Source organism: Dendrobates tinctorius, unplaced genomic scaffold (genome assembly GCF_039654945.1).
Source record: "Dendrobates tinctorius isolate UK_male_01 unplaced genomic scaffold, ASM3965494v1 ptg000181l, whole genome shotgun sequence".
Lineage (NCBI taxonomy): Eukaryota > Metazoa > Chordata > Amphibia > Anura > Dendrobatidae > Dendrobates > Dendrobates tinctorius.
In genome coordinates this window covers 2,010,481-2,032,116 of record NW_027361848.1, presented here as the reverse complement: position 1 = coordinate 2,032,116, position 21,636 = coordinate 2,010,481, and the positions used below count along the sequence as shown (strand labels likewise).

Genomic DNA, 21,636 nt, shown 5'->3' with positions numbered 1-21,636 from the left:
TGCCCCCCGAAGATCCAGTTTAGAAAACCACTTTGCCCCTGATAGTTGGTTACTTAAATCGGGAATCAACAGAAGGGGGTACGTATTCCGTACAGTAATCTGATTAAACTCCCGGAAGTCGAGACAGGGACGTAACCCGCCATCTTTTTTCTTTACAAAAAAGAAACCTGCCGCCACAGGTGAGACTGAAGGACGTATGTGTCCTTTGCGCAGACTTTCAGCAATGTACTCCTTCATGGCTAAGCGCTCAGGACCGGACAAATGAAACAGACGGGCTTTAGGTAATTTAGCCCCCGGGACCAGCTCAATAGCGCAGTCAAAGGGTCTATATGGTGGTAACGTCTCGACTTCACTTTCGGAGAATACATCTTCGAAGTCCTTCAGGCATTCCGGAATACCTTCCAGCTCGACAGATGATACAGACACAGATTTAACAGGTTCAACCAGCAGTGCGGATTTATCACATAACTCAAAATCATTAAACCCCCATTGAACAATCTCCCCCGTTTTCCAGTTAATAACTGGGTTATGGCGTGGTAACCAGGGCATGCCCAACACCAACCCTGCAGGTAGATTGTCCAGCACAAAACAATTTAGGTTTTCCACATGAGTAGCGCCCACTCTGAGCGAAAACAAGTCAGACATAAAGCGAATTCCCTCCTTAGTGAGGGGAGAGGAGTCAATGGCCATCACCTTGATCGGAACCTTGAGCCTAACTGTCCCTATCTTGCAGTGTGTGACCAATTGGGAGTCAATGAGATTAGTCGATGACCCGCAGTCCACGAAGGCTGTAGAGGAAAAAGAACTACCATCCACAAACAGTTCCACAGGCAGTAACACTTTAGAAAACGAGGAAAAGGGTACCTGAGGGTCTGAGCAGTCTCCCTGTTGACTACCCAGACCTAGTCGTTTCCCGCCGACCGGGTTTGAAGATAGGCAATCAGGACACTCCCTTTTCCAATGTCCCGTTTTACCGCAGGAAAAGCATAACTGCTTGTCCTTCTGGTGTTTCCTCTCCGTATCCTTCAGGGAGTGGGTGCCTACATCCATGAGCTCATGGGCAGTCTCTTTTCCACTGGGGAACAATGGAGTTTCCACCTGCATCACCCCTCTGGCCCGCAGCCTGCTGTCCATCCGGACGGCCTGTATCATGGCGTCCTCAAGAGAGTTAGGTGGGGGATGTAACGCCAAGGCATCCTGCAGCCGCTTGGACAAGCCTCTGCGAAAGAATCCTCAGAGTGCAGCATCGTTCCAAGAGACCTCAGCGGCCCAGCGGCGGAACTCAGTACAAAACCACTTAGCTGATTGTTTCCCCTGACAGACACTCATCACCATGTCCTCTGCCAATCGCACTCGGTCAGGCTCATCATAAATGTGCCCGAGGGCCTCAAAAAATGCATTCACGGACACTCTCTCAGGGGCAGTGGGAGAAAGGGAGAAAGCCCAAGCTTGTGGGGACCCTCTTAATAGAGACGTAACAACCCCGACCTTCTGACTTTCGTCCCCAGAGGAACGTGGTCTCAAACTAAAAAAAGTTTGCACCCCTCCATGAAGACCCTGAACTCCTTTTGGTTTCCAGAAAAAAAGTCAGGCAGTTTAACAGGTGGTTCTGGGGACACCAAAACAACATCACTCGACCCAGCCCCCAGAGACCCAGCAGCTAGAGATCCCCGCACTGTCTCAGAAACCTGCTGCTGAGAACAAGCCAGAGGCTTGCTGCTCCAAAGATAAACCCTGAAACATCTGACTCAGACTTTTCATCCGGTCAGCCAGAGACTGTACGGGATCCATAACTCTCTGCATAAAAAACCCCAAAAAACTTAATGGTCAGTTATAATGTCAGGGTCCTGACAGCGCCGGCGTACAGCCTCCGCTAAGCAGGGACTCACCCGCACCGTAGGGACCCCTGGGGACAAGAACAGCCGGACAATAAAGATGCATGGGACCTGAATGTAGAAGTCTAGAAAGCCGGCACAGGACCTACGGTCATGTGAACGGTCATGTGACTGCAAGGGGGTGGGGCTTAGCATCCTGCTTTCAGAGGAGGGAGAAAACTCAGAGTCGGGCAAAGCAGAGGTCAGGCACAATACCGGCAAGCGAGGTACAGGAGGGATAAACAGACGGGAGGTCAGACAAAGCCAAAGGTCATACACAAGATATCAATACAGTACCAGGGATGAGACAGAACGGACAGTCAGGGCCAAGCAGAGATCAAAAACCAAACGGACATAGAAGGTACCAAGCAGAATCCAAAGCGATATCCAGAGAACAGACCGAGTCATACACAGGGAATCAAGCAACCAGAACACAGCACAAACACACTCAGGGGTCACCACACAATGCCAAGGGAGAAAGTATAACTGACGGGGGATGGGAGCTTCCTGAGGCTATAAGAAGCCTCCCCAGAACCAATGAGAGGCCACCCTAATAGGTCCCAGGTGTGCAGGTGAGAGTCTGCACTGTGATCAGAACATTAACCCCAGAAGTGCCGGTCAACCAGCACTGGTATCATGACAGGAAGCAAACAGAAGGCGGGCAACCATTCCCTGTAACACCAACATGATGGAAGTTGCTAGTACAACTGTTAGGTCTTCCCAAGTCTGGTTGTTTTTTAAAGACTCTGTTGATAGCTCCAAAAAGGCCTTTTGCACCACCTGCCAGGCCAGCATCAGCAGAGGTAGCAAAACTACTAGCCTTACCACCACCAGCATGATCAGGCACATGGCAGCAAAGCCGAACCCCAGGGTTCAGGAACACTGTCTGCTGGTGACACCATTCCTTCTTCTGCTGTTGTGCATGCAAGCCAATCCACTGTCCATGGTGCATTCGAAGATGCCTCCTGCCCTGCACCTGTCATTGCACACACTCAACTAGCACCATCAGCAAGTACGTCCACGTCCTTGCCCCAGCTCAGCATTCAGTTGTCCATGCCCCAGTCCAAATATGCAGCCAACACTCCACAGGCCACCCTACTAAATTCCCACATTTCGTGAATGTTTGCACTCAAAATGTTGCCTTTTAGTCTCATGGAGACGGAAGCTTTCCGCAACCTAATGGCGGCGGCCATCCCTTGGTACTCGGTCCCCAACGGCCACTATTTCTCCTGGTGTGCCGTCCCAGCATTAAACAAGCAAGTGTCCCACAACATTAGCCGTGCCCTCAACAATGCAGTTACTGTGAAAGTCCACCTAACCACGGACACGTGAACAAGTGCTTGTGGGCAGGCATGGTACATCTCACTGACGGCACACTGGGTTAACATAGTGGAAGCCGGGACCCAGTCAGACCTTGAGATGGAACATGTCCTCCCGATGCGGAGGATTGCGGGCCCTAGGTTAATCAGGGTTGCCCCCAGCCTTCAGCTCCTGCACATCATCTTCCTTCTCCTTCTCTTCAGTCTCTATCTCTGAAATGACCACATCAGTCACAAGCTGGAAGCACTGCAGCACTGCCTCAGGCAAGTGGCAACAGGCTGTGCTGAAGCTAATATTCTTAGTTGACAATACGCCCAATGCTGAAGAGTTGTGGACAGCTCTGAAAGAGCAGGCAGATCTGTGGTTGACACCGCTGAACCTACAGCCAGGCATGGTTGTGTGTGACAATGGCCAGAACCTGGTGACAGCTCTGAGGCGAGGTTAACTCACACATGTACCATGCCTGGCCCATGTGCTTAACCTCATGGTTCAACAGTTTTTCAAAACCTACCCGGAGCTGTCAGATCTGCTTGTCAAGATACGCCACCTGTATGCCCATTTTTCAAAGTCAGCTACAGCTTCCACTGCCCTTGCTGTGCTTTAGCAGCGTTTGCAGCTCCCGGCTCACCAACTGGTGTGTGATGTCCCCACGTGTTGGAACTCTACACTGCAGATGTTGGAAAGAATTTTGAGCAGAAGTGGGCAGTTGTTGACTACCAGCATCAACAAGGCCATCGATGTTCAGTTCAGTCTCCACATATAAGACCACAGGAGTGGACATGGGTGTCAGACACATGTACCATCCTCCAAAACTTTGAGGACTCCACCAAGATGGTGAGCGGCGATGACGCCATAATTAGCGTCACAATCCCACTTCTCTGTGTTATGAAATGCTCTCTGCTCACAATGAAAGAGGATGCATTGCAGGTGGAGCACGATGAGATGGAACAAGAAACCATACAGGGTGATTACACACAGCCCAGCCTCATCTCATTCCTTCGTGGATTGGTTGACAATGAGGAAGAGAAGGAGGATGAGGAGGAGTAAGAACAGGAGCTAGTTTCATGCGCTATAGACGGTACTACCTACACAACTGTCATACCATCTGTTCAGTGTGGTATGCCTGAGGACAGGGAGAATGAAGAGGAGGAGAGCATGGTCAGTGAGAACACTGAAGTCTTGTCTGTTAGCAGTCTGGCACGCATGGCTGAGTTTATGTTACGCTGCCTTTCCCATGACCCTCGCGTTCTCAAAATTTTGGTTGACAGTCATTACTGGTTGGTGACACTTCTAGACCCATGCTATAAGGAGAACTTTCTATCTTTTAATCCTGAGGCGGACAGGTCTATTAAAATGGGGCAGTACCATAAGGACCTTGTTGCGGAATTATTAAAAAAATTCCCATCTGAAATCGCTGGTAGCAGAGGTCACAGTTCATTGGACAACCAAGGAGTACAGGCGAGAGAGACATAACTCCAGTCCAGCAGAGGCAGGGAAACACTGTTAAAGTTCTGGGAGTGTTTTCTCAGTCCCTTCTATCGCACAGGCCATGAGGCACGGGGTACTCTCACAAGGATTGCAAAGTTTGAAAAGATGCTGAGAGAGTACCTTGCTGACCATACCAACCTCCTCCATGATTCCTCTGTGCCTTCTAATTATTGGGTATCCAAACTGGACACGTGGCATGAACTGGCTCTCTACGCCTTAGAGGTCCTGGCCTGCCCTGCCACCAGTGTTTTGTCAGAGATGGTTTTTAGTGCCACTGGTGGAATTGTCACAGATAATCGCATCAGCCTGTCAACTGAAAGTGCTGACAGGCTGAGTCTTAAAAAATGAACAAGGGCTGGATTGGGCCAGACTTCTCAACATCACCAAATGATAGCAGCGTAGCATAAACTCAAATCCAGTGTCTTTTTTTGGGAGATCTATTCCCATGCACCTCTTCACACCCACACATGGGCATACGCTTCCTGATTTTGGCTATTTGTTGTTGTCATCCTCCTTCTCCTCATCCTCCACTACCATATCACCAGGGTGACCGTGGTCTATGATGCAACACCCACAAATTTTTTTAAAGAGTGTTAATGATGCCTGTAAAAATAATTCTTATACAGTATGTTCATGTATACTCCCAGGGATAAATGTTTGTCAGCCCATACACTTTGTGCATGAGCATTACAAGTATAGCTGACCCGCTCCTTTCTAATGGGAACATTTTTTTTATTGGGCGCTCCTCCACACCTCTATCAAGGGGCATTGGAGTGCCTCCAAATTTTTGTCAGCCCTTGCATTCACTGCATAAGCAAACACTATGGGAGACCCACTTCCTAATAATGGGTACATTTTTTCATGAGACCATCTTGTAGGCTTCGTCAAAGGGGTATTGGGGTGCTTCCACATTTTTGGCAGCCCTTGCATTCACTGCATATGCAAACACTATAGGAGACCCACTTCCTAATAAAGGGAATATTGTTTTCAGGAGGCCCTCCTGTATGCCTCTTCAGAGCGAGAAGATTTACTTGCAACAAAAAATAGATTTGAATCTGTGAATACTAATAACAAAAAACTAGTCTGTTCTGTGAATTATAGTCCGCAATTTGGTGCTATTAAACATCTAATCCGTAGGAACATGGATATTCTTTATGAAGATGACACGTCATCCAAAATTCTCTCTGATGGTTGTCAAATTGTAGCAAAGAGAGCAACGACATTGGGAAATATTGTTTCTCCTAGTTTTTTTGGTTCTAATAATGGAAAATGCACATGGTTGCATCACTGCGGTTTTTACTGCTGTGGTGAAGCTAGGTATAGAACCTGTATGCACTCTGAAAAAACACGTTTGAAGATAGTGAGAATGCACAAGAGTTCAAAATCACTTTATTAATTGCAACACAAAAAATGTTGTTTATTTGAAATCATGTACGGAATGTACATTGAGCTATGTTGGTTGCGCTACGCACAAATTAAAAGTGAGATTCTCTGATCATTTGACTGATATTATTTCTCTCAGCAGCTCAAATCAAACAGTTTCTTTTGCCTCCAGACATTTTATTTCCCAGCATTAGAGGAATGTTTCATCATTGCCAGTTATGGGAATCGAAAAAGTGATGATATCAGCGAGAGGGGGTGATTTAAAAAGATGCCTGATGACCAGAGAGCCATTTTGGATATTCCACCTGAAAACATGTGTCCCTAATGGGCTTAATGCCCACAAAGAGATTATGTTCCAATTTTAGTGCGCTATTCACATTGGATCTGATGAATGAAAAACTAGGTCACAGGGGAGCGCGAAGGACACAGATGAGGAGGTTATTTATAACTTGATTTATTGTTATCCACAACGCGTTTCGATGGTGTATATCCGTCTTCATTAGGTGGCTAATGAAGACGGATATACACAGTCGAAACGCGTTGTGGATAACAATAAATCAAGTTATAAATAATCTCCTCATCTGTGTCCTTCGCGCTCCCCTGTGACCGGGTTTTTCATTCATCACTCTGTCTACTCCTCTCCCGAGTTACTCGGCTGGAGCTGCAGTGGACCTCTGTCAATTGGCCGCCTGCCTGGCGCTCCATCTAGACTATTCACACTGGATCTGCCACATAGCAGTTTTCTTGTATTATTCAAGTATGTTCTTGTAGTAATCCATTCAATGTGTTTTTTCTGCAAAGAGATTATGCTCCAATTCTAGTGAGCTATTCACATTGGATCTGTGACATAGCAGTTTTTTTGTACCATTCATGTTTTTAATCATTTCAATTCTTGTAAAAATTCATTCAATGTGTTTTTTCTGTATTTCGTTTTTTTTGTCTCTTGTTATTACTATGTTTTGCAAAAAAATGTGTGTCTTAATTGTTATTGTGCACCATATATGAGTTTGCTTGCAATTAGGAGGTGGAGGTATATAAATGCATGATGTTCTTACTGCAAGTAGCTTTGAAAAAGAACTACTTCAGTTCGAAATGCGTTGCCTCAGCATTGGTGCGGCTTGTCCGCTACTTTCTGTTTTAATGTCCAATAAATTTTTCTAAAAATTTGGAAGCTGAATTGAAAATGTTTTTATTGGACTATGGGAGACCCACTTCCTAATAATGGGAACATTTTTTCATGAGGCCCTCCTGTACATCTCGTCAATGGGGTATTGGGGTGCGTCCACATTTTGGGCAGCCCTCCCACTCACTGCATACGCAATAACAGTATAACAGACCCACTGTTTAAAAATGGGAGCAACAAAGCATAGCCGGCTGATGTCTCTCTAAGAATAGTGAGGGCCAACTGCTGGGCCCTTTAAGAATACTAAAGGCCACCTGATGGCCCTATAAAAGTAGGCTTTGTGACTTTCAGAGTCCCTCCTTCATAAATGAAACAGGATGTGTCTGATGATGTGTCACACACCACATGGCCAGATAAGGTTGTAAAATGTTAAAATGTTGTAAAATGTTAAAATGACATTTCTCAGTGAATGCATTTGTCTTGGTTGAAAGCAATGCTAAAATTCAAAAACGTATCAAAAACGCTACGTGTGAACATAGACCAAGGTGTGGAGGAGCATTTTTGTTTTCGGTTATTCATTTTGCCTTCTATACAAGTCATTACCCTGGAAAGGATATTCCTTGACATATTTCCCAGGAAAATCCATTTTGGTTTCGTTTTTGTATGTTTTATTGTGAGTCTGTAAAAGTGGCGCAAGACTCTGACAACATTGTTCACAGCAGTGACCTGAGAGTCAGATATGCTTCCAGGGGGGTCTTCCCCATGCTGTTCCCATGTCATTTGAGCACTGTTCTCATCAATTTCTGCAATTTCTAGTCCCTCTGTAGACCGCCGGGGGGGGCCACCGGAAAAATGCTTGAGTTTTCCATAGACTTACATTGGTCTCGTTGCTTGGGTCGAGCACCCAAGCATTCCAATTTGCTCAACCCGAGCAATGAGCACCCGAGCATTTTAGTGCTCGCTCATCACTTATGATCAGAAAACTAGTTGTTGATCGGTGGTCATTTAGTACTGTGGTTGTCAGGTATAAACGCATCTTAAGGTGCCAGATAATCTATGTCCACAGGCTGCTAAACAGTAAATAAAAAAATTGATTGTGTTAGATATCGTAAGTGTTTTGATAATAGATATTGGACAATTAACAATGTTTTTTAATCAATTAATACATTTTAATTAATTTAATGTTGATTAATATTTTCTTAGTTTTCTATGAATAGTGAGGCTTGGAAAAAAAATTCTACCTACCACCAACATAGACCTCTCCATAGCTCTCATCCTCTGTGCGCTAGCCACAATTGCTGCTGTTTAATTATTTAAAGGGGTTTTCTCAAGTTGTCTATTGAGTATCTAAGAGCAATGCAGATTCCTTACTTCCTGGTTTCTAGCTGGGCGGGCTCCTCCTTGAGTGCCAGATATGGTAAAGAGTAAAACAATAGTATTACTACAACTATTAGGGCTAATTCACATTTCATTTTTTTTACCTGAAAATAAAGGTATTTCTACCTTCTCCTGTTTAACAGTCTGTGAAAATCAAACTACACTTGGATGGCACCTGAGTGCTGTCAGATATTTACACGCATCATTGCATTGCTCATTTTGAACTGATGTTTGAATCAAACCATTTGGTCCACGGAAAGTAAAAAATCATGGTATTGTGAATGACAGCATTCACTATTATAGGTACGAGTGCTATTCGTGAAAAAGATGGATAGTACTCATACACAGCAGATGGATGTCTCATTGAGGCCTCAAGCTCTGCACAACTTCAGTTGTAACACATTCAGCTGCCAATGGTTAATTCTAAGTCTACAGTGCTAACACTCAGGGCCGCCATCATGGCATTCTGCTGATTGGGCCCCAGCAGCAGGATTCTCCGGTGCAGTAACTGAACCTGCATCCGAGACACAGGTTCAGTTACTCTATTGCCTTGCGCGCCCGCAAGGCGATAGTTAAAGCCGCCAGCCAATCGAAGGCTGGCAGTGACGCCAGCGCGCACGTCGCCGGTGTATGATGTCATTGCGTGCTTGAAACGCCGGGAGAGATCATCGCCGCAGGAGCGCGACCAGGTAAGAGGAAAGTTTTTTTTAATTGAAACCGGCAAGCCACACTGTGTTTCACTGTAAAGATAAAATAGCTGCACTCTGGGAAATTTTGATTTTCAATGCAACAAAATTTTTATTGAAGACACCACAGAGGAATAGTGCGTTGAGGTAAAGTTTCGACCCCATGTCAGGTCTTTTTCAAACCTCACTAGAAAAGACACAAAGATACACATTAGGCTATGTACAGTGATAATCACAAAAAATTTGCAAACTCTGTAGACGTTTATACAAATATGTACATTTACATATTTACACTATGTAAAAAATAATCGTGTGCAAAATCATTATGGACCAAAAATTAACAAATTAAAGAGATTGCCCATGGGATATTGGAGTTAGATCCAGTAAATTTTGATGGAGGCAGCCGTGGTAGTGGGTTACGGCGAGACTGGCATAATAGAGCAAATGACATAAATGCAACATAATTATGCAGTGTAAGCATGGAGACTAACCTTAAAGCACAAATGAGAAAGGAGCAATCACGGCAGAATGAATATGTTGGAGGGGCTGAGAAAAGGGGGAAACAAGAGGTTTAGACCAGTATAGGAAACTGCTGTAGGGAAAAAAAAAGGGATTAGATGGACAGAGGAGAGGCATACCTAAAGTGCCATATCTGGGAGTCCGGCAGGGCAGGGACCAGGCAGAGTTCCAGAGATGAGCTGAGGGGAAAGGTAGTGCGAGAGTTAACAGCATGAAAGCATTGTATAGTAGTGCACAGTGCAGCGGTGCTGCAGGACAAACCTGGAAGCGTGGGGCACCCTGAAGACCGGAAGTCAGTGGGAGTGCCTGAAGTGTGCGTGCTGTCAGCAGTGTGTACTGAAGCCTAGGCCTGTTGTGCTGTTGGCGGGGGCACCTGCACAGTGTGCTAAAGGCAGAAATGTATTGAATGCTGGCGGGCACATGCTCAATACAAAAGGGAAGAGGAGACATAAACAAAAGTGTACCCGGCACCTGCGCAGTAGCGCTAGGGGAAGGGAGGGGGGAGAGAGAGGAAAGAGTGTCAGACAAAGCCGTGAAGCGAGTGGGTGAGGAGAGAAGGAGAGAGGAAGGGCACAAAACAAGAAGGGAGAAAGGGAAGGATGGAAGTGGGGAAGAGGGAATGAGAAAGGTGTAGAAGTAGGGAAATAGAAAGGGAGCAATAGGGGAGTGGGAAGAGAATATAAAGAGAATGGAAAGATGAAATTAGTGAAATGAATGAGATGAATACAACGAGTATAATGAGTGAAATGGATAGAAAGGATTAAAATAAAATGGATAGAAAGGATTAAAATAATGGGAAAATGAACAAAAGAAAAAACGAAAAATGAGGACAAGAAAAGAAAGATAAAACTAAAGATAAAAATTACAAAAATAAAGTATGAAAAAAGGGGGATAAAAAGGGGGGGAAGTTAAAATAAAAGTAAATCAAGAATAAAAATGAAAAAATGAAATGGTAATAGGTCGAAATAGAAATAAAAATAAATCTAAGGACAAAAAATGAAAGAACAAATGAAAAGAATGAAACAAATGAAACAAATGAAAAAAGAGTGAATTTCATTATCTTTTCTTTCATTTTTTCATTTTCATTCATTTTTTTCATTATATTTTATATATTTTTTCATTTAATTTTTTCATTAATTTTTTATTTTTATTTTTTTCATTAATTTATTATTTTTTATTTTCTTTCATTTTTCTTTTTTTCATTTGTTCTTTCATTTTTCTCCCTGATTTATTTTTATTTCTATTTCGACCTATTACCATTTCATTTTTTCCTTTTTTTCATTTATTTTCCTATTTTCATTTATTTTAATTTTCATTCTTGATTTACTTTTATTTTAACTTCCCCCCCCTTTTTTCCCCCTTTTTTATACTTTATTTTGTTTATTTTTATCTTTATTTTCTTGTCCTCATTTTTCATTTTTTCTTTTGTTCATTTTCCCATTATTTTAATCCTTTCGATCCATTTTATTTTAATCCTTTCTATCCATTTCATTCATTTCATTCATTATACTCGTTGCATTCACCTCATTCATTTCATTAATTTCATCTTTCCATTCTCTTTATATTCTCTTCCCACTCCCCTATTGCTCCCTTTCTATTTCCCTACTTCTACACCTTTCTCATTCCCTCTTCCCCACTTCCATCCTTCCCTTTCTCCCTTCTTGTTTTGTGCCCTCCCTCTCTCCTCTCCTCACCCACTCACTTCACAGCTTTGTCTGACACTCTTTCCTCTCTCTCCCCCCTCCCTTCCCCTAGCGCTACTGCGCAGGTGCCAGGTACACTTTTGTTTATGTCTCCTCTTCCCTTTGTATTGCACATGTGCCTGCCAGCATTCAATACATTTCTGCCTTTAGCACACTGCACAGGCGCTCCCACCAACAGCGCTACAAGCCTCGGCTTCAGTACACACCACTGACAGCACGCACACTTCAGGCACTCCCACTGATTTCTCTGGACCTCTGCCTGGTCCCTGCCCTGTCAGACTCCCACATATGGCACTTTAGGTGTGCCTCTCCTCTGTCCCTCTAATCCCCTTTTTTCCCTACAGCAGTTTCCCATTTGTGCTTTAAGGTTAGTCTCCATGCTTACACTGCCTAATTATGTTGCATTTACAGTGTTGGCCATAAGTATTGACACCCCTGCAATTCTGTCAGATAATACTCAATTACTTCCTGAAAATGATTGCAAACACATTCTTTGGTATTATTATCTTCATTTAATTTGTCTTAAATGAAAAAACACAAAAAGAATTGTCCTAAGGCTAAATTGGATATAATTCCACACCAAACATAAAAAAAGAGGGTGGACAAAAGTATTGGCACTGTTCGAAAAATCATGTGTTGCTTCTCTAATTTGTGTAATTAACAGCACCTCTAACTTACCTGTGGCACCTAACAGGTGTTGGCAATAACTAAATCACACTTGCAGCCAGTTGACATGGATTAAAGTTGACTCAACCTCTGTCCTGTGTCCTTGTGTGTACCACATTGAGCATGGAGAAAAGAAAGAAGACCAAAGAACTGTCTGAGGACTTGAGAACCAAATTGTGAGGAATCATGAGCAATCTCAAGGCTACAAGTCCATCTCCAAAGACCAGAATGTTCCTGTGTCTACCGTGTGCAGTGTCATCAAGAAGTTTAAAGCCCATGGCACTGTGGCTAACCTCCCTAGACGTGGACGGAAAAGAAAAATTGACAAGAGATTTCAACGCAAGATTATGTGGATGTTGGATAAAGAACCTCGACTAACATCCAAACCAGTTCAGGCTGCCCTGCAGTCCGAGGGTACAACAGTGTCAACCCGTACTATCCGTCGGCGTCGGAATGAAAAGGGACTGTATGGTAGGAGACCCAGGAAGACCCCACTTTTACCCCAAGGCATAAAAAAGCCAAACTGGAGTTTACCAAAACTTACCTGAAAAAGCCTAAAACGTTTTGGAAGAATGTTCTCTGGTCAGATGAGACAAAAGTAGAGCTTTTGGGCAAAGGCATCAGCATAGAGTTTACAGGAGAAAAAAAAGAGGCATTCAAAGAAAAGAACATGGTCCCTACAGTCAAACATGGCGGAGGTACCCTGATGTTTTGGGGTTGCTTTGCTGCCTCTGGCACTGGACTGCTTGACCGTGTGCATGGCATTATGAAGTCTGAAGACTAACAACAAATTTTGCAGCATAATGTAGGGCCCAGTGTGAGAAACCTGGGTCTCCCTCAGAGGTCATGGGTCTTCCAGCAGGACAATGACCCAAAACACACTTCAAAAAGCACTAGAAAATGGTTTGAGAGAAAGCACTGGAGACTTCTAAGGTGGCCAGCAATGAGTCCAGACCTGAATCCCATAGAACACCTGTGGAGAGATCTAAAAATGGCAGTTTGGAGAAGGCACCCTTCAAATATCAGGGACCTGGAGCAGTTTGCCAAAGAAGAATGGTCTAAAATTCCAGCAGAGCATTGTAAGAAACGCATTGATGGTTACCGGAAGCGGTTGGTCGCAGTTATTTTGGCTAAAGGTTGAGCAACCAAGTATTAGGCTGAGGGTGCCAATACTTTTTGTCTGGCCCATTTTTTGGAGTTGTGTGAAATGATCAATGTTTTGCTTTTTGCTTCATTCTCTTTTGTGTTTTTTCATTTAAGACAAATTAAATGAAGATAATAATACCAAAGAATTTGTTTGCAATCATTTTCAGGAAGAAACTGAGTATTATCTGACAGAATTGCAGGGGTGTCAATACTTTTGGCCACAACTGTATGTCATTTGCTCTATTATGCCAACCTCGAGTAACCCAGCACCACTGCTGCCTCCATCAAAATTTACTGGATCTAACTCCAATATCCCATGGGCAAACTCTTTAATTTGATCATTTTTGGTCCATAATGATTTTGCACACAATGATTTTGTACATGATGATTTTGTGCATAGTGTAAATATGTATATTTGTATAAACTTCTACAGAGTTTGCACATTTTTTGTGATTATCACTGTACATAACCTAATGTGTATCTTTGTATGTGTCTTTTCTAGTGAGGTTTGAAAAAGACCCGACATAGGGTCGAAACGTTACCTCAACGCACTATTCCTCTGTGGTGTCTTCAATAAAAATTTTGTTGCATTGAAAATCAAACTTTCCCAGAGTGCAGCTGTTTTCTCTTTACTGGATGACCCTCTGGACTAAGTTCCAGGTTCAGCTCGCACCTACCTCATATCTAAAGAGTGCACGCCTTGTCTGTATCACTGTGGCAGAATGGAGACACAGGGCAGAATGGAGACATGGGGCAAGATTGGAGACACGTGGGCAGAATGGATACAAGGGGCAGACTGGAGACAGGGGGCAAGATTAGAGACAAGGGGGCAGAATTGGAGACATGGGGGCAGGATTGGAGACGGGGCAGGATTGGAGACATGAGGGCATAATGGAGACAAGAGGCAGAATGGAGACACGGGGCAGGATTGGAGACACAGAGGCAGGATGGGAGACATGGAGGCAGGATGTAGATGGGGCAGTATGTAGACAGGGGGGCAGAATGGAGACAGGGGGCAGAATGGAGACAGGGGGCAGGATGGAAGACACGGGGCAGGATGGAGACAGATGGTCCAGGATCATGGGGCAGGATGGAGACAGATAATGCAGGATCATGGGGCAGATGTGGCAGGAACATGGGGCAGGATGGATATGATGGAGACAGATGGGGCAGGATCATGGGGCAAATGGGGCAGGACCATCGGACTGATGGGGCAGGATCATGGGGCAAGATGGAGACAGATGGTGTAGGATCATGGGGCAGGATGGATATTATGGAGACAGATGGGGCAGGGTCATGGAGCAGGATAGAGACAGATGGAGTATGATCATGGGGCAGGATGGATATGATGGAGACAGATGGGGCAGGATCATTGTGGCAGAATGATAGGGCAGATGGGCAGGATCATGGGCAGGATCATAGGGCAGATGGGGCAGGATCATGGGACAGATGTACGATTGGGAGATCATATGGGGTAGGATGGGACATCACATGGGGGCAGGATAGGAGAACATGTGGCTGGAGCCAGGAATGAGACACACGGGGCCAGGATGGTGGATATTATTTCCATAGGGGCTAATTAAAGGATATTACTGCAGTAATGTATTTATTATATTTTTTGAGGATACTGTTTTAAATGGGTGGGCGGTACTGTTATTTTGCAGAGCAACACTGTCACCTTTTTTTCTTCATCTGGTGTAGTTTAGAATTTGGGAAAAAAATAAGTAATGTGTTCTGTAAGCGGTGCTCCAGATAACTGTTATTTTCTGCAGAGACGAGCCCTGGCTGGAAGAAGTGATGGCGGTCTCTGCTGGATGAAGATTGAAAGCGAAGATGAAGGACTTCACCTAGAGACGTCACTGGTGAGTCAGTGTGTTACCTGTATACTGACACTATTCACTATATACTATATACAGCGGTCCTGTGTACAATGTCACCAGTGATCACTGTAATACCTTTAGATTATCCACTATATACAGAGCTCCTGTGTATAATGTCACCGTGATCACTGTATTACCTGTACACAGACACTGCATACCAAGTACAGATCTCCTGTGTATAATGGCACTTATGGTGACATTAGTATTGTGTTTTTTATTACTGATCGGTATTGTAGTATTCAGTCACTATGTGGTGGTGGTATGTTGTCTGGCAATGGTGTGGTGGTATTTGTTCCTTGTATGTGCTATTATTTGGTCACTGTGTGGTGGTAATATTTGATATGGTCATTGTGTGGTGGTATTTGTTCCTTGTATGTGGTATTGTTCGGTCACTGTGGTCGTACTATGTGGTATGGACATGGTGTGGCAGTATTTTTTTCCCCTTGAACATGGTATTATAGGTCACTATGTGGTGGTAATATGGTGTCTGTTCATGGTGCGGTGGTATTTGTCCCCTGTATGTGATATTATTGGTAATTTTAAAAATTGAAAAACAAATAAAAAAATTTACCTAAATTGTATTGGATATTTAAAAAAAATGTTTAATAGGTTAGAGTAGGGCCCAGCCAAAAGAGTCTACCTTGTTGTGGTGGCGGCTTAAAAAAATATTTTGACTGTGCACAGTTCAAGGGGTGGAGGCGGGGCTGGGTGGAGCCTGGGCGGAGACTCAAGGGGACCCCAAAAATTTTGCCAGTATGGGGCCCCAAAATTCCTAGTGGCAGCCCTGCTAACACTATCTTTACTCATAAAGATAACATGGCATTTGAATAAAGCACACAGCTCCAGACAGCAGACAGTGAGAACAGAGAGACATATTTAGATGTTCCCTGAAAGCTATGGTCTGATGATGTTGCAAGAGTTGGATATGGAAGCAAATGGAGGTCAGCAGAAACTGCTTGAGGCCTCCTTCACATGTCCTGGTGATTCCTGTACAGATAAAAGCAGTACTGGTGAGATTCTTGGTCCATGTCTTTATGCTATCCGTATATACATATGTGACATCCATGTATCTGTTTGCTTTTGGTTTGTCCGTATTTCACAGCCGTATGGCATCCATGTGCAGTCCATGTGACACGTACCAGCACCTGGGAAAAGCGGCAAAGTTCATGCTGATCCCAAGCTCCTGCTGCTAAAGGCAGCTCTCATCATTATCACTTGGTCTCCCTAAGATCAGCACGACAAGGTGACAATGATGGGAGTTGTATTCAGGAGCTGTGTCCCTACTGTGTAAAATAAAGAATGAAATAAAAAAGGCATGGGCTCCTATGGAATTTTCATAACAGCAGAGGGAAATCCCACAGCAGGGGGCTGATGATAATCTGGAAAAAGGGACAGTATCCCAAAAGATTTCCATGCTATGAATAACAGCTCACATCTGTTTGCCTAGCTTTTCCTAGTGAATTTACATGGGACCCCAGAAAAAAATTTTTTAGGTTCCTCATAGAAATTCAAACCAGCAAAGGCTAAACAGACAGCTCTGGGTTAATATTAATAGCCTGGGAAGAGGCCAGAGATATTGTCCCCTTCCCAGGCTACCAACATCAGCCCTCGATACAAATAATAAAAAAAAAAAAACAGCACATCCAAGCTAGTGTGAACAGATGCTAACCAAAAAAAAGCATATAACTTGAAAAACGATAAAGGGTACACCATGATATTCCACGAATGATTACTGTGGAACTTTGAAACTGCATTACTGCCATAGAAATGGTGGAAAAAGGAAAAAAAAGCTATATGTAGTGTATATATGAAATATTCATCTGCAAAATTGCTATGAAAAATACCCTCACCTAAATAAAATATTTAACCTCTCTCTTCTGGTATCTTTCCCTCCTCATTTAAGCATGCCATCATACATCCACTACTTAAAAAACCATCCCTCGACCAAAACTGTGCTGCTAACTATAGACCTGTCTCTAATCATCCCTTCATCTCTAAACTCCTGGAACGCCTGGTCCACTCCCGTCTTATCCGCTATCTCTTTGATAACTCCTCGACCCTTTCTACTCCTTACACTCTACTGAAACTGCCCTCACTAAAGTCTCTAATGATCTTCTAACAGCTAAATCAAATGGTCATTACTCCATGCTAATTCTCTTGGATCTCTCTGCAGCATTCGACACTGTGGATCATCAGCTCCTCCTCACTATGCTCCGTTCCATTGGCCTCAAGGACACCCTTCTCTCCTGGTTCTCCTCCTATCTCTCTGACCACTCCTTTACTGTATCTTTTGCTGGCCCCTCCTCCTCTCATCTTCCCCTTGCTGTTGGGGTTCCTCAAGGATCAGTCCTAGGCCCCCTCCCCTTCTCTTTGTACACTGCCCCTACTGGTCAAACAATCAGTAGATTTAGTTTCCAGTACCATCGCTATGCTGATGACACCCAATTATATGCTTCTTCTCCTGACATCATGCCTGCCTTTCTAGAAAACACCAGCGATTGTCTAAATGCTGTGTCTAACATCATGTCCTCACTATATCTGAAACTGAACCTGTCAAAGATTGAAGTCCTTGTGTTTCCTCCCGCTACTTATGTACCTATACCCGACATTGCCATTTCCATGTGAGGTTCCACTATTACTCCCCAGCAACATGCCCGCTGTCTTAAGGTCATACTTGACTCCGAGCTTTCTTTTGTCCCCCACATCCGATCACTGGCTCGCTCTTGTTATCTGCACCTCAAAAACATTTCTAGAATTCGACCTTTTCTTACTTTTGACTACGCAAAAACTCTTACTGTTTCTCTTTTACAATAGTCGAGACGAGAATGAATCTCTCTTCTAATCGGTCTCCCTCATACCAAACTCTCCCCCCGTCAATCTGTCTTGAATGCTGCTGCCAGGATCATATTCCTCGCCAATTGTTACACCGATGCCTCTACATTGTGCCAGTCAGTACACTGGCTACCCATCCACTCCAGAATCCAGTACAAACTTATTACCCTCACCCACAAAGCTCTTCATGGCTCAGCACCACCCTACATCTCCTCCCTTGTTTCAGTATACCATCCTACCCGCACCCTCCGTTCTGCTGATGACCTGAGGTTAGCATCCACAATAATCAGAACCTCCCACTCCTGTCTCCAAGACTATACACGCGCTGCGCCAATTCTTTGGAATGCACTTCCCAGGTCAATACGATTAGTCCCCAATCCCCACAATTTTAAGCGTGCCCTGAAAAACTCATTTATTCAGACTGGCCTACCGCCTCAACACATTAACCTAATCTATCCCTGTATGGCACAGCCAAAATTTTTTACCATAACCAGGTTCCCCGCATCATGTTCCCACATGCTTTATGCATCCATTAGCCCTCTGTGTCTGTACTGTTACGCACTTAACATTATGGCTGGTCCATACAATCAGGGCAACTGTTACCACCCACCTTTCGTGTCTCCCTTTTTTCCCTCATAGATTGTAAGCTTGCGAGCAGGGCCCTCATTCCTCTTGGTATCTGTTATAATATATGTGATTATTGTTATGCTGTAATGTCTATTGTCTGTACAAGCCCCCTCTGAAATGTAAAGTGCTGCGGAATATGTTGGCGCTATAGAAATAAAATTAATTATTATTATTACTGTAAAAAAGAAGGTACTTTGCGCATAGATTGGCCAACATCAGCCCACTGCTGCCCCAAAAATGACCCATCCATAAAATGTGCTAAATCTGGCTTAGCTTCGCTCTTCCTACTTGCCTTATGGTGGTGACAAGTGGGTTAATAGTATTGGGGTTGATGTCAACTTGGTCGTCAGGTGACATCAAGCCTAGGGGTTAGTAATGGTGAAGCGTCTTTAAGACACCCCCTTTGCTAATCCCATAGTAAGTATTGAAATAAATACACAGCAAGAATAAAATCCTTTATTTGAAATAAAACCCAATGCCCTGTTTTACACATTAATTTAAAAATATAAAGCACAGTTATACTCACCTTTACATCTAATCCATTGAAGCCCATATCCCCTGAAAAAAACAAAATAATAAGCAATCATATCCCTCATCTGTCTGAAGTGAGGATATTCCATACTGTCCCATGCCATAATACATCTCTGTGACACCTTTATTTTCAAAATGAACGGTGCCATGATGCAACCGTTCACACTGAAAACCATGACACAATGAGCTGCTGTGAGTGCAGCTTCAGTGACAAGCGGTGAAGTCATAGAGGTTACCGCCAGTCACCGAAGCTGTGCTCCCGTGGACTGTTCACTGTGAGCGACCTGATGAATCTCAGTGAGATCACAGTAGAATTTTAATGAGGAAAAAACAAAACCACAAAAAGTGAAATCTGGGCAGTTGTGAACTCGCTAAAAAATAATTTTTGCAAGAATAGAACATATAGCTGTCACTTTTGGAAGAAACAGGTGTAAAAATACAAATATCAGAAACAGATCAGAAACAAATTAAATTGAGTAAAGGCCACAACTGCTACCCTAGGATTACATGGTGTTTACATTAAAAATGGTACATTTTAAAGACATTAGTAGTGGCAAGTAGAGTTGAGCGACTTTTGGTTTTTTAGGGTCGCGTTTCGTTTCGTGAAACCCGACTTTTCCAAAAGTCGGGTCGAGCAAGATCGTCCGATTATAGGGAAAAGTCGGGGTCGTCCCGAAACACGAAACCCAATGTAAGTCAATGGGGAATAAAAGTCGGCAGTGAGAGGAGGACAGGAAACACACCTACAGTGCCCATTTGAATGCCAAAAGCATCAATTCTTCTTACTTAAGCTTGTCAACCTTAATTAACTTCATAATACAAGTTACGCACTGAAAAATGGGGGTTATTTGGCTAAAGTTGTGGGGGGGGGGGAGGGCTGGCTGCAGGTTTTCATGTGCCCTGGGCGAAAGAGCGCCCCTTTAACACATACCACAACTCATCATGCTCCGATAAGGCAGAGAAATAGCGGTATAGTACAATGAAAAATACCTCACTTTTTACATCTCATGACGAGGCCCATCTATTTCTCCATACAAAATCATTGGTCCCATATAATGTTTGAAACAGTATATGATGAGCTCCACATAATGCTACAGTATATGTTGGTCCCCATGGATGAAGCTCCACTGTCTTATGGGCCCAAATAATGCTCCAAACATAATGGGCCCCATTTCTAATGCTCTAATGTATAATGGGCCCTGTAAATGCTGCTCCAGTGTCTGATGTCCACCTTTGGAATGTTCCAGTGTATGGTGGGCCCCATCTATCATTCTCCAGAGTATAGTGCTCCCCAAAAATTGCTGTCCCAACATTGAAAGCAATCAAATAAGTCTCTTCGCTAGGGAATCCCTGTACTTGTCTGGATTCCTCGTCGTCCCCATCTTCCATCTCACTGCACAGTATTTCAACTTTGCAAGTGCTGTGATCCTGAGCAAGCAGGGGGGGCACACTCGTTGGCGACGGCACTGGCACAGGACCCCTGATAGTACGGTGGTGTGTCTGATGGCGGGTAGGCCGAACCTGCACCTTCATCTGCAGCTTCCTCTTTGTCACCGTGTAAGATGGAACTGTATATGGGAAGGGTAACCTGAGTTTCATCAGGGTCAGATTCAGGTCGTGTAGCGTGCGAGGGGAATTTAGTGGTCTGGGTCAATGTACCAGCAGATTCATCGAGCAGTGGCTGGGCATCAGTGCACTTGTGTCGCCCCCAGGAGTACGGTCGCCACAGTGGCATTACCTTCTTCCTAGGGAGTGTGATGTCATGCTTGGGAGCAACGAAGGATCTCTCTAGCAGGTTAACTGATTGGGCGGCGTTATTCCCACGAGTCATGACCCTCCAAACAGCGTTCATGAAGGCAAAGTGTTTGTTTTACGTGGGCAGTATGGTTGCAAAGCTGAACCTTAAAGGAATGTCCAGAAGGGCACCACCAGGAGTGGAGCCTACGGTTAAATTCGACTCCACCTGGGAAACCTCAATCATGCCAGCTACAGAACAGATGCACACATTGCAAGCTTAATTCCGTTAACGAATGAGACTCCGTCATGCCCCGCGGTCCGAGTCCGGCTTACTAGAGGGACACGTGAGGCTCTGGCACATGAGATTGGCCAATAACTGGTGTGTCATGCCCTTACATGTCCGTGGCTGCATGTGCGCTACACTGAAAAGGCCAGCTTTTGTCGCTTACAGGTGCAGATAACCCGCTGAACAACGTTAGTGATGGGGATCACTGATTACAATTATTACCCGCGAACAATGATTTCCCAGTAAGTGCAGGTCAACCGCAGTTCCGGAATTAGGCCTAAACGTCATTCCTGAAAAAATGAAAAAAACTTACGTGTGCAAACCACAGGTGCTGTAGCTTGCTTAACAGCTCGCCAGCCGTTCTCACGCCCAGTATGGATTACACGTGATTGCACAAAGGTGAGAAAGGGTACCGTATCCCCAGATAATCATGTATGGATAGCGTACACATTCAAAAT

General features: G+C 44.1%; 1 protein-coding gene and 1 long non-coding RNA gene across 2 annotated transcripts in view; one reads left to right on the top strand and one right to left on the bottom strand.

Annotated features, from left to right (window-relative positions):
- The window catches only part of LOC141054931 (pecanex-like protein 2), a 2,173,030-nt gene that overhangs the window by 447,107 nt on the left and 1,704,287 nt on the right, over positions 1-21,636 (top strand). The window lies entirely within an intron of this gene.
- LOC141054932 (uncharacterized) lies at positions 9,338-10,523 on the bottom strand. The gene is made up of 4 exons (XR_012221435.1): positions 10,032-10,523; positions 9,890-9,949; positions 9,743-9,797; positions 9,338-9,438 (listed from the first exon to the last, which is right to left on the bottom strand). It is a non-coding gene; the product is annotated as an uncharacterized lncRNA (long non-coding RNA).